Source organism: Echinops telfairi, unplaced genomic scaffold, assembly GCF_000313985.2.
Source record: "Echinops telfairi isolate 266 unplaced genomic scaffold, ASM31398v2 ScPeMD7_1;HRSCAF=3_0, whole genome shotgun sequence".
In the NCBI taxonomy this organism is placed as follows: Eukaryota; Metazoa; Chordata; class Mammalia; order Afrosoricida; family Tenrecidae; genus Echinops; species Echinops telfairi.
Genome location: NW_022103896.1, coordinates 49,349,774 through 49,361,098, shown reverse-complemented (window position 1 = coordinate 49,361,098; position 11,325 = coordinate 49,349,774).

Here is an 11,325-nt window from a genome sequence, read left to right as displayed (position 1 = left end):
ACTTTTGGGGGAAGAAAGGAATAGTTCTCAACTTTTATTAAATTCTCAGAGACTGACAAAAGCTAGGAGCCATTGGTAGAAAGGAAATAACATCCAGCCCGGCACTTCCTCTCTGGGTGATCTTGGCTGTGCACTTCACCTCCAGGAAGTTTGGTCTCTGATACATGTGAGATTTAATTCTGTCCTGGTGCTATGAGAATGAAATGAGATGAATGTGTGTGAACATCTTAATGCTGTTGGTTACTTATTATCGAGCTTGTTCGGATTCTTAGCACCCCTATGTACATAGAACAAAGCAGGTAACACTCTTGGTTATGTTGATGTTAGGAGCATCCTAATGGCCAGTCTCTGGACAAGCTCTCGTGCTTAGTAAGATTGCAGCAAATACAAGGAAGAGATGGATGGACACAGATCAATGAGCTGGATTTACGCAGAGGCTGCAACAATAGGCGTAAACTTAATAACCACGGGGAGGAGGATACAGGACCTGACAGTATTTGGTCCTGTTGCAGGGTCACCCTGGGTTTCCCATGAAGATTTAAAGTCTCGTGAACCCGATATTGGAGTGCTATGAGTTGGAGTTGACTCATTGGCTGTGGGTTTGTTTCTGTAATGGCCCGCTGAAGAAGTCCTTATGGTCTAGTGGGTTACACATTGGACTACTAACCACAAGGTCATCGGTGCAATCCACCAGCCACCCTGTGAGACTGTCTACTTTGGTAAAGATTTACCGTGTTGGAAACCCTCAGGAACAGTTATACTATGCGACGTGGGATGACTATGAGTTGGAAGAGGTTCAATAGTAGTGGATTTGCTTTCGGAGTTCAATGGTCCTGGGTTATGTGTTGGACTGCTGAACACAGGGTCAGCAGTTCTAAGCCACCAGATGCTCCACGAGAGAAGGATGAGGCATTCTACTCCCATAAAGATTTACAGCCTCAGAAGATAAGAGGGGCAGTTGTCCTTGTCCTTGAAGTTGCTATGGGTCAGAATCAATTTGATGGCATTGAGTTTGAAGGAGCACTGCTCACTGAAAGATTAACGTGAATTCACCAGTAGCTTCTTGGCAGAAAGATGGGAAGCAGCCTGTTTCTGTAAAGAAATACAGCTTGGAAATCCTTCAGGGCACCTGTAAGGTGTCTGTCAGTCAGAATTGACTCTGCAGCAGTAGGCTTGGATTTGGGGGTGCTCCCTCTCCCCAGTTCTAACGTGTTTGCTTAATGTGGTAGCTCTGGCTGATTGCTGATGAAGGGCATATGGGGTGTGGGTGTGGCCATGGTTTCCCTGCTTTCCAAGAGTGGGCCTTGAGGTTTGGAACACAGGAGAGCTAGAGAAGGTGTTTGTATATTTGTGTGAGCAAGAGCTTATTTTTGGCCCGTCCTTTTCCTGCCAAGGCAGCATGCTCCGTTGCAGCGGTGGTCTCTTGGAGTCTAGTGAAAATCTGGAGCAGCTCAGGATTCGAGCCGGACCCCAGAAGTCAGAGATAATTGGAGATACTAGTGCACTATGTGGTACCCAGACAGCTCCTCTATCACAGGCATCCCAGAGTGCCCTGCAGAGTCTGAGAGCTGCAAGGCTCTTCAGAGGCTCTGCTCTCTAGAGCTGCTTAACATGAGTGCAAAGAATAGCACCAGGATCTATGTGCACAGAAACATCTTATTTCTCCTGAGCTCACCTGTATCTTCCAGAAGTTTCTCACAGGGGAGCCCTGACCCTCATAAAATAATAATACAAAACCCCACAATTTTAATTAAAAACCAGAATCAGGGGAAGAAAAGACAGCAAAATTCAATATGACCCACCTAGAATAGATGCCTGCTTTACTAAACTATTCAGAAGAATACACACTAGAAACAACGGTTTTCAGCTACTCTTGCTTCTGGATCATGAAGTTACCTATTTGAAATTTCTAAGGTACTTTAAATTCATTTACTTCATTTTCATCTCTATGGTGATAGATGGAAAATAACTGGTCAGGAGTACCTTTAAGTGTTGAGGATAGTTACTAAGTTACTGACCAGTTTTCTTATCTCTAGACTAATAGCCCTGGCTCTTTTACTCTTTGCCCCTTAGTTCTAATTTTTCTTCCAGTCCTTTAATCCTTTTTGCCGGTCTTCTGGGGTCGGATCCACTTCTGCTGCACCCTCTCACCCTGTGGAGAGGGACTGCAACAACTCTCTAAGGGCTTTAGCAACGCCAGATGTAGTGAATGGGCCATATTTCATATCATATATCAAACATTGAGCTGTTACATCCACTGCTGGTGGATTATTGGAAGTTGCAATCCTGCACTGTGGACCCCATGACCTCACTGCCCGGCTATAGTCCCCTGCTTTCTCTGGGGACACTGAAGCTCTTGAAGATATGATTTAGGGCATATTTTAGTGCTACTTTGATGGGTAAGAAGCTTGAGAAGGTTAGTCCACTCTATCCGTTTCCTACATCTCTCTTATAAATTAGCTTAAAACAACAGAAATGTATTCTCTCAAAATTTGGAGGCTAGGAGTATGAATTCAAGCTGTCCGCAACACCATGCTTCCTTCCCTGCCACCCACCCCACCACCGGGCTCTGGAAGAAGATCCTTCCTTGGTTTATGGCAGCATAATTCTACTCTGATAAGTGTCTTTCCCACATTGCTCTCTGTCTCCGTATGTATTCACCAGAATTTGACAGTCGTTGAAGGGATAGAGGTTTGGTTTGATACTCCAACATGACCTTTTGTCAACACAAACTAATTAAATATACAAATAAGCTATTTACTTATAAAGCTACATTCACAAATTGCAGGAATTAAGCACATATATATGGACCACAATTTAAACTATGACAGACAATGAGCAAAGGATCAATAGAGCTAGAATTATCTCCCATGTCTTAAACACCAAGAACTATAATTATAGAGGTTTCCAGAGACTCTCAGCTAAGGTCTAGAAATGCTCCTGAAGTTCTTAGGGAAATTCACATTTCTTTTCTCTATAAAATGGAGAGAAAACACATTTCCCCAGTATCACATTGATTTCTAAAATCAATGTGTTCAAAGAATAGCCAAGGAAGAATCAAGTGGTTTTTGAGTTTCAAGCCTTACTTTACTCATAATTTTTCTGTTTTTTTTCCTCTTATGTGGTACAAAATACTCAGATATAAAAAGTCTCTGATAAGAAGCACCCAGTACAAAGCTGATCCTGAACCAACAGCCCATTTAAATTATTATGGGAGCAATTAAACCTGAGATTCATTGGCCGTACTCACACTTGTTTGAGTTTGGAAAGCATAGATGCTTATTTATCAAAATTGAGATTGTCATTGAAGTTTCCCCATATCGCCAACCTCCATTGTTTGTGTAAGTGGTATCCAGCCACTCAACAATTTAATCATGTATTTCCATCTTAAATCAGCTTGTACTTGATAATTTCCTTTTTTTCAACAGTGTCTTAAATTCCAGACCATTGATAAGTCAATAGAATTACCTTATGCCCCAGGGGGATAGTTGATAGTGTACTCTATCATAAAATGATGTCTCTAAAGTGAATCAAATAAATATAAAAATCATATGAATGGATTTGGGGCTTGCCCTTATTCTAACTCCAATTGAAGAATGATTAATTCTCATGACATGGCCCTGCTTGATGCCTGCCCTCATAAAGAGATCACTGAAGATATGAAGAAACAAGACGGTGTCCAGCTATGAGAAGGAGAGTATCTGAGATCTTAATGGCTTGTTTTAAAACAAACAACCGTCTACATGAGGTGTAAACCAAGTCTACATGGAGGTAGGACACCAGACTATGTGGCCCAAGGATTGTAAATAACAAAGTCCAAACCCCGAAGAGAGAATGGTATGAGATTTTTAATTGTGAACATTTGGTTTGTGAAGGCTCTGGATGACAGCAGAAATCCAAACTGCATTTATAGGATCCCCAGTGGATTCAGCCCTCAGGGAATCCGCTCTGACCACAGTGGAGAGACACGGAAAGTCTTGTTAGCAAAGAACATTGCAAAGTCAACTACTGCATGCAGTCAGGTTCTCATTTTAGCTCCCATTTGACCCATTTTAAAGTTATTTCAGTTTTTAATATTTTTGGCTTATTTTGAATGAAGTTTTTCTATTTTATCTAGCCATTGTTGTTGAGCTTTTTGGTTGCTATCTGTTTGTATCTCATATGGTTTTCTATATATGAAGCCCAGGATAGGTAGATCGATAGAGACAGTAACTGGATTGATAATCACCTAGAGGCATGGCCTGGGAGAATGAGGGTGGGGGGTGGGAGTGGGCGGTGAGGGGAATGGGGAACTAATGACAATTAGTACCAGAAGAAAATCTTCTGAAATTGATTGTGGTCATGATTTGAACAAATCTTAATACATTTGGACAATTAAATTGTATGATATGTGAAGTCTATCCAAATAAAAGTGTAATAAAAAAACTGAGAGAATTGCAAAAGCAATTCAGTGCCTTTTCATCCCTCAGGGCAACACTTTGCTAGTCTAACTGGTAAGTGTAGCCCTTGAAGTAGAGGCCTGCGCATCTCCAATTCACCTCATTTTTTTCTTACTGAGATTTTGAAACCTGCTCTAAAGGGTGAGGCATCGACAACTTGGAAGGAGGATGTGTGTTACAAAGCATAATCAAAGAACACATTGATAGTTGAATGAACGACATTTCAGGCCGTGGCTGAATAGTTTGAATGTGGTCAGAAAAGTCACATATCTTTTTGTGACTTTCTTGAAACACTCGTAAGGAAGGGATTCATAGAATGATCACAGGATGGCAGCAAGGAGGCTGTAGGGAATTGCTAGACTGCCTTACCTTCTGAATAACATGAATGAACTCAAGATGAGATAAGGATCCAAGGATGCGGTTGCATATTTAACTGGAAGATGTCTGCACTCCATCTTGCATCCGGTGATTACAGATTGAAGGTGCTTCTGACCTTTGCTCACTTTGTAACTGTCGAGATTCACAAGGAGCACTGGCTGGTGAGGTGGCAATTGTGAGAAAATTAGGCCCTACAGCTAGAGCTATTTTTTGGCCAGATACCTCATAACAGTTATAGACAGCAGCCTGGAGAAGGATTCAATTCCCAGAGGTATAAGTATATAAAGGAGAATTCATTTAAACTTGCAAGGCCCATATGATTCTGATAGCTTCCCACATGGCCACGAGCCTGAGAGGATAATCTAAGACAGCCTTTTGCTAAACCAACTGTTTGGCAAACCAATGTTGAAATGCCATGGAAGTTAAGTGTTCTTTTAAGAAGCACAAATATTTGCAGTTATTACCTACTGGGAATAACTTGTTACCATATGTTCTTAGAAGATCAAACAGAGTTTCAATTCTAGCTCCTCGACTGACTAGCCCTGTGACTCCAGCCACGCTAGTTTAACACCTCCGTGCTCCACTTTCTTCACTTTAAGTAGGGATGCTAATGGTCAAAACAAAGCAAACTGGAACAACAAAACCAAACCCATTGTCCTCACTTGATTACAACTCAATTGCTTTTTGGAGTTTCAGAGACTAAGTCTTTATGAGAGCAGACAGCTTGTCTTTCTCCTGTGGACAATAATGGTAGTTAAAATTGTTAAGAGGAATATATGAGCCACAAAACACTCAGAAGAGTGCTTAGTGCTCAGTAAGTGTTCAATAAATATTGGCATTATTTATTTATTTGTTATTGTTTTGGTGGTTTTGAAAGGTAGAAAGATTAGGGATAAAGAGGGTTGACTTCACCGAATGCCTACGCTAAAGCAAAAGTTACCTGGCCATGCCATAATAAAGGGGTTGCAAAGAAGTCAGGCACACATTACACACTTCTGGGAAAATCCCAAACTGAGCATGTGCAGATTCAGGCCACGTAAGTGCAGGTAAAGACCAACCTGGAAACCAGGCACTGGCGACATCACATCCCATCCCATCACAGGTGTGCCTGAATTTAGCCACTAAGGATGGTAATCCCCTCAAACCATGCCCCTCAAGTAGTCTGGGAGGGGATACCAGCAGGGACCCAGGGCAGTCACTGCCTCTCTGGCCCTGTACTCTGGTTTCACGCTCTGGTTCGGTCCTCCTTTCCCGTGGGTTTTCGCAGTCCCCTGAAGTGGCCATCTGCAGTTGCGAACCCTTGCATGGTCCCTGCACGGCTTGCACGCTTTCCAGAGATAGCATGTACTTTCTGGCACTGTAATACCTGAAACTTCCCATTCCCACATAAATGATACTTGGATTTACAAAAGTGCTTCTGCTACATGAATTTCTTCAGAATTGAGAAGCAAGAACTGAGATAAACTATCGCAGAAACCCAACATTTTTACTAAAATATCAAAGCCAAACTTAAACATATTTATTATAAATCATTATTCTATTTAGAGTATTTTGAATATAGCTCTGACATTTTATTCAGAGTACATGGAGGAAAGGAAATGAAAAATGATGTACTTCTGTAAAACGGTTTGAATTTCTCCTTGAAATGAGCTACTCAGCAGTCTTTCAGAGTGAAAACCCCTTTCCCGGTCTCTGTGAAGGCGGACTTTGTTCAAGGTGTCGATTACCGGAAGGTGGAGCGTTCATTACCTGGCGCTCTGAAGTTCTCCTCGTTCAGCAGGATCCCCATAAGAAGATCTCTCAGTAAGCATTAGAAATGTAAAACATGGTGTCTGAGAGCCAAGTTTCCTGACTCCTTGTTTATAGATCCGCGGAAGAGCTTAAGTAGCACCGGGGCCTGTGGGGAAAATCCCACCTGTGAAAGTGCTTTCTAAATACGCGGACATGTCTGTAGTTATCTTTTCTGTGATTATGCAAAGTTGTGCAAGATTTACTCCTGTCATTTTAGTGGAGGTTTTATGAAACTTGCCTAGATGGTAAGCAGGCAAGCTCACTATGGTTTCTTTGATCGGAGATGTTGTTAGGTACCATCTTGTTGCTTCTGACCCATAGTGACCCTCTGCACAACAGACGAAACACTGCCCGGGCCTGCGCCGTCCTCACAATTGTTCCCATGCCTGAGCCCATTGTTGCAGCCACTGGGTCCGTCCATCTCGGGGAGGGCCTGCCTCTTTTCATTGACCCTCTACTTTATCAAGCATGATGTCCTTCCCTAGAGAGATAGACAACTTATTTAAAACAGTGGCGGGGGTGTTCAGGGACATATATTGAGTTTCTTGGAATTTATAGGAACCATAACAGATAAATCTCAACTTTCATGTTTTGTCACTGAGACAAATTATCAAGTGCTTTATGTTCTATTAGTGTATATGAGGAGATTCCATTCTTCACATCAACACAATGAAGGTTGTTTCCTACCAGAGAGTGGACCCGGCTCTTGTGAAGGTACTAAGCGCGTCTCTACACAGTCAACCATTGATTCAATGGCCACTTTGTTCAAACCATCAGGTAGCTTCCTTCTGATCACCTCAGTTAAAATGATGTGCTGTGTAGATATGACTGGGTCTCTGGAACTTCAAGTCGTTTGATTGTTCTTCCCTGCTTGTCATTGTGATAGAATGAAATGTTTGTGTCCTAGGAAATCCCACACCGGAATGTGGAAAGCCCAAGTTTTAGTGGGATGAGTGAGGAAGCTTGTGGAAAATGTACAAAAAATCTCAAAATCTAATGGTGGTCCAAAACCTTAGATGACAACCACAGTGTTTTTAGTATCAAGTGGATGCATCATAGATGAACTGTCTTTGGTAGTTGCTTTGCTGTTTCTTCTGACCCTTCTGCCTATTGTATTTACATTTCTGTTTTTTTTAAAAATCATTCCATTGGGGGCTCATACAACTTTTATCACAATCCATACATACATCCATTGTATCAATCACATTTGTACATTTGTTGCCATCATCATTCTCAAAACATTTTCTTTCTACTTGAGCTCTTGGTATCAGTTACTCATTTTTTCTCTCCCTTCCCCACCTCCCTCCCTCATGAACCCTTGATAATTTATTATTATTTTCTTATGTCTTACACTGATCGATGTCTCCCTTCATCCACTTTTCTGTTGTCCGACCCCCTGGGAGAGGATTATATGTAGATCATTATGATCAGTTCCCCCTTTCTCTCCCCTTCCCTCCCCTTTCACCTTTCCCCTCCTGGTATGACTACTCTCAATATTGGTCCCGAGGGGTTTGTCTCTCCTGGATTCCCTGTGTTTCCAGCTGTTATCTGTACCAGTGTATATGCTCTGGTCTAGCCAGATTTGTAAGGTAGAATTGGGGTTATGATAGTGAGGGAGGAAGAAGCATTAAAGAACTAGAGGAAAGTAGTATGTTTCAACAGTGCTAGACTGCACCCTGACTGGCTCATCTCTTCCTTGTGACTCTTCTGTAAGGGGATGTCCAATTGTCTACAAATGGGCTTTGCGTCTCAACTTCGCACTCCCTCTCATTCATATTGATATGATTTTTGTTGTTGCTGTTGTTATTGATTGAAGTGAACTTGTTTGTCGCAAAGACTCCAAGTCCATTTCAGTTTCACTTTCCTCCTTTTGTCTTTAAGCCACTCCGACCACTGTTCAGGTTTGAGGGCTAAGGAATCTGGAGGGGGATATGATTTTTTGTTCTGGGTCTTTGATACCTGATACCTGATCCCATTGACACCTCATGATCACACAGGCTGGTGTGCTTCCTCCATGTGGACTTTGTTGCATTTCTGTTTGTTTAAACCAGTGGTTCTCAACCTGTGGGTCGTGACCCTTTGGGGGTCGAACAACCCTTTCACAGGGGTCACCCGATTCATAACAGCAGCAAAAGTTATGAAGTAATATCGAAAATAATTTTATGGTTGGGGGATCACCATAATAACACGAGGAACTGTATTAAAGGGTCACGGCAGTAGGAAGGTTGAAAACCACTGGTTTAAAGAGACTTAATCTCATGTATTCTCGAGCCCTGTTGGTGTAGTGGTTAAGAGCTGGGCTTCTAACTGCAAGGTCAGTAGTTCAAAACCATCAGCTGCTCTGAAGGAGAAAGATAAGGCTTTCTACTCCTGTAGTTAGTCCCAGAAGCCCACAGGGGGAGTTCTACTCTGTCTTACAGAGTCACTATGAGTTGGCATTGATGTGATGGTATTGGGTTTGGCTTTTGGTATTTTTGGTTTGGTTAAAATGTCTTACATTTATTTATACTGTAGCCTAAAAAGATTTGATAAAATTATATGATAATATTCATTTCTTAATACCTTTGTTTTCTGGAGTCTTAGTTTTAAGTTGTGCACCCCGTGTATCCAATAACCATTTAAAATGCCTTATCAGAATACAGAAATAAATATAAAACACTTATATTTTTCTTACATATATTATTTGTTGAATTAGTTAGGTTATTAAATAAAGAAGAAAGAACAAGGATGTATGCATTTGATTTATGGTGCTGAAGAATAGTGAAAGTACCACAGACTGTCAAAAGAACAAACAGATTGATTTTGAGAGAAGTACAACCAGCTGCTCCTTAGAAGCAGGGATGGCAAGATATCACCTTGATAAGATGGACTGACCCAGTGGCTGTAATAATGGGGTCAGACGTAAGAACAATTGTGAAGATGGCGTAGGACTAAGTGGTGTTTCATTCAGGTGTCCATCAGGTCGCTATGAGTTGGAATTGACTTAACTGAACAACAACATTGTCATTAACTATCATCAGATTGTCTCCAACTGAAGGGACCCTTTTATCTAACAGAATGAAAGGTTGCCTGGTCCTATACCTTTCAGAGCCATTGCTATGGTTCAGTCTATAGTTATGGCTATTGTATTGCTCCCTCCAATTGAGGATTGTCCTTATTTTTGTCTACCCTCTACTTTACTGAACATGACAATTTTTTTTCTGGATTTCTGGATTTTTCTGGATATGTCCAACAGAAGAGAAATTAAGCCTTATCATTCTCACTTCTAAAGAGAATTCAGGTTTCATTTCCTCTTAGATTGAAAACACTACTATTAACCAAAACCCACCACCAACAAAAAACCCCAAACTCATTGCCATTGAGTCAAACCCCCTTGTGGAGTTTTGGGACTGTCACTGTGTACTAGAGCAGAAAGCCCAGGTTTTCTCCTGGGGGATTGCAGCCCAACTTGTAAGCACTACCCCACCAGCACTCCCACTACTTACTGCTTATTGCATATTGCCTACCAAGTTTTCTTCTTGCTATTTTGTTTATATAATAGCATTTATGGAACAGAAAAAGAAGTGATACTGAATAATCTATAATTTCAAGAACCCCTATTTCTCAAATAACACATACAAGTGCATTTATTATACTATTGTGAGGGTTTTTGTTTTAAATCTGATAAGGCTCTGTTTCAGCATGACTGTCTAAAATATTAGTCATCCTATTTTTAAGCCTGGCTGACACTCGTCCCTTCCCCTGCATTCTTCGTCTGACAATCAGCTATAGATTAAGGAGCAGAAACCACAAAGAAAGCTGTTAACAAAATTTGCTTTCACTCATCAACCGCGTTCCAGACTTTCCCATCTTATTCCAGATTCTCATATGGATGTTGGTTTTCAACAACTAAATGTTGATATTTGGTTCCCTCTGCCTTTAATGTTCAATGTCTACTTAATTTGACCCTTCTCAGACCAATCTACCTTAGGAAAAAGAGGTCTATTTTTGTACCCCTGAATAGGGCTGTAGCTAGTTCACCTCTGATCTTTTGCATAAGTGGGTCTTTGGTCAGCCTGGAAGCTTAACTAATCCCCATCACAAAGAATATAATATTCATTTAAGTACTTTATTTCTTTCCTCTGAACATTGTCCTTCAAGTGATCTCACCAAAGAAGCAGTTGTTTCTCACCTGGCACTAGTTGTCTTACACTTTAATGTAAATGATTTAGGATTGAAATCTTATACAGTTGAATGGGAACCGACTGTCCCCAGGACCTCAATCTTGCTTCCTGTTGAAATCTGTCCCAAAGACAAGTGCTCACTATTACATTAGGCATGAAAGCTAAAACAATAATTTTTTTGTGCTAGCAGTTACTTTGTGTTCTGAATCCACTTTTGAACAGACCTAAAACTACAGAATAGCCTTAAATGTCAGAGTCTGACAATGAGGTTCAAAAAGAGTTCTCAGTCAATATTCTACAGGCTTTCACAAACAGAGCATGCATAAATGCTAAAGTATTGTAATATATTAATATATCTATTTACTATGTTAATGAGCTCTTATGCAACACACTAAGAGCAGATATTGTGGGAAAGTACATGTGTAACGCGTTTAAAATTTATGCCTAAAGAAACCAATATTACTGTATGAATATTCTGCTCATATCTGACTTGCTAGCTAATATAGACACAGTGAAGTTTCGAACACATTTAATTGTACTCATTACTGCTGATA